The 2,744-nt window shown below is 62.2% G+C and overlaps 1 long non-coding RNA gene across 1 annotated transcript; it reads right to left on the bottom strand.

Moving 5' to 3' along the window:
* Positions 1-778: 778 nt before the first annotated feature.
* On the bottom strand, positions 779-2,484 carry LOC139439122 (uncharacterized). Its single transcript, XR_011648956.1, has 3 exons — positions 2,413-2,484; positions 1,426-1,504; positions 779-985 (listed from the first exon to the last, which is right to left on the bottom strand). It is a non-coding gene; the product is annotated as an uncharacterized lncRNA (long non-coding RNA).
* Between the last annotated feature and the right edge of the window lie 260 nt (positions 2,485-2,744).

Genomic DNA, 2,744 nt, shown 5'->3' with positions numbered 1-2,744 from the left:
TCACATAGCAGGGCACTCACCTGCCTGCTCAGGCAGCAGGGGCACTCACCTGCCTGCTCAGGCAGCAGGGGCACTCACCTGCCTGCTCACATAGCAGGGGCACTCACCTGCCTGCTCATGAAGCAGGGGCACTCAGCTGCCTGCTCACGTAGCAGGGGCACTCACCTGCCTGCTCACGTAGCAGGGGCACTCACCTGCCTGCTCACGTAGCAGGGGCACTCACCTGCCTGCTCAGGTAGCAGGGCACTCACCTACCTGCTCACATAGCAGGGCGCTCACCTGCCTGCTCATGAAGCAGGGGCACTCACCTGCCTGCTCAGGTAGCAGGGCACTCACCTGCCTGCTCACATAGCAGGGCACTCACCTGCCTGCTCACATAGCAGGGGCACTCACCTGCCTGCTCACATAGCAGGGCACTCACCTGCCTGCTCACATAGCAGGGGCACTCACCTGCCTGCTCACGAAGCAGGGGAACTCACCTGCCTGCTCACATAGCAGGGGCACTCACCCGACAGCACAGGTAGAAGAAGCAGCACAGCAACAGGAGGAAGAGCAGGGCAGCTGCGCCAGCCACCACGGGGATCCAGGGGAAGTCGCTGCTGCCGGTGCTGATGAAACTTTCAACAAGTGGTGGTAAGGGGATCTCCAAGCCACGGGGCTCCGCCTCCTCACCACCGCCCCCGCCCTCACCCTCGGGGGGCCCCTCCTGGTCAGTGCGTTCATCGCTGCTGTCGGCATCACCACTGCGGTACTTGGAAAGCCACTCGAGGGCTCTGGCTGCAAGACGCCTGAAGAGCTTTGTGGGGGGCTTCTCAGGAGGCTTTCCAGGGGCCTGCTCGGGGACCTTTCCAGGGAGGTTTTTTGGGGAGGCCTCCTGGGGCATCTCAGGGGCTTTCTCAGGGGTTTGCTCAATGAGGCGCTGGCTGTTGACCTTGCTTGGGTTCCCAGCCTTGCCCTCGGTGGGTTTGGCAGCAGGATTCTCCCCCTGTGGAAGGGCCACCATCACCATCCAGCCTTGGCTGCCAAAGAACAGGTGTGGCCGAGGGCTGGGCTGGGGCTGGGTGGCCCCCTCCCGACTCCCGTCCCCTGGCATTCCACCCCCAGCTCCTCCTTTCCTCAGGCGCTCCACCTCGGGGGACCCCAGGGGGGCCAGGAGTCCATGGCCAGATGCCCAGACCACCTTGGCAGCACCCAGGGCCACAGACGCCACGTGTGGCGGAGGCTGCCCCATCCCCCTGCCTGAACCCCGACATGGAGGGGTGGGCCCTGGGGCCCACACAGCCAGGGGTGCTGCAGGCCTGGACTCTGGTCTTGGTGGACCCCTGCCCTACCCACTCGCCCTGACTGCCAGCTGCCCCCCAGTGTGCCTGCATCAGAGCTGGGCCAATGGGCCCCGTGACAGGGGTGTCCCCACCCAGTACTCACGCAGTCCTTTCCACTGAATTTGAGGTTGTTGGTGATGAAGGTTATGCCTTTGTTGAGGCTGATTTCAACGAAGATGGGCCTAAAGCACAGAGGGGGTGGGCCGGTGACAACCAGGTCTCCCCTGTGGCTGAACTTTGGCCCCCAGCTCTCCTGGGTGCAGTGACTTTGCCAGCAAGGCACTGGGGTAGTGGAGAGAATGGGGCAAGCTCTCCTTCCCCAGAGCACGAGGTCGGCCTGGCACAGAGGCCCCAAGGGACACGGCCAGCCCCAGGAGCCCGGCATCGTCTGTGCACCGTGTGGCCATGTGCCACATGAGTGGCAGCAATGGGGGGGTTCCCTGGGCTCCTCCGTGTGGGCAGGGCACATGGGCTCTGCTCTGGCGAGTGGCAGGAGCCCTTTGGAACCGGATGGGCTGAAGCACGTGCCCCAGAAGAAACCATGTTCACCACCTGCACCCAGTCCTGGGGTGTAACCCAGCGTCAGTGGAACTTCTGAGGACATCGTTATGCTGCAGTCAGGGGAATGAGACTGCCCTTAGTGCTGTGACTGAGGGCTTTCAAGGGAAAGCCACTTGGAGGAGAAGACGCTGGAAGTCCTTGGGAACCGGCAGAGAGAGGAGAGCACGTGGCCGTGTGGTGGGGGAGACACGGGACCCCAGGATTGCCAGATGCCAGCACCAGAGCGCTGCCCATCCTGGAGGGAGCCAGCTTCCAGCCCCAACACTGGCAGCCAAGAAATCCCTCTTGTCAAGACAACCCATGGCTGCTAGATGTCCCAGCAGTGGGGAAACTAAGGCAGGCACCCTCCACCTCCTGCCATCCTCAGCAGAGCCGGGCCACACGGATCCCTGCCCACCCCCAGGACCACCCATCAGGGTAGGTACAGAGGGCTCCCCGGGTGCCCCGGCCGAGGGTGTCCTCACCCAGGACCCCTAAACCACTGCCCATCTGGTCTCCTGCCACAGGGTCCCCAGGTTGGGGCACTTACTTTCCAAGTATCTGAGGTTCTACTCCAGGACAAGTTATGACATTGTCTCCAGAAGAGCTTGCTGCTTTATCTAAAAGAGAAAACCCACAGCAGAAGGTCAGTGCACGTCCATCCATCCACCACCTCCTGCTGCCCTCGGCCAGACAAGTGGACCCTGGCAGGGGGCCAGCCTCTCCTTCAGCCATCGTCTACTCTGAGAAATTGTGGGATCCCTGGCACTGGGCAGCCGATGGTATTTAAAAGAAACAAGGCAGGCAGAGAGACGTTCTCAAGGCAGGAACGTTCTTGTGACTGGATGGGGAGGCAATCCCATAAAATAGAACCATGAACAA

Source organism: Dasypus novemcinctus, chromosome 6 (genome assembly GCF_030445035.2).
Source record: "Dasypus novemcinctus isolate mDasNov1 chromosome 6, mDasNov1.1.hap2, whole genome shotgun sequence".
In the NCBI taxonomy this organism is placed as follows: Eukaryota; Metazoa; Chordata; class Mammalia; order Cingulata; family Dasypodidae; genus Dasypus; species Dasypus novemcinctus.
This window is presented reverse-complemented; position numbering and strand designations above follow the sequence as displayed.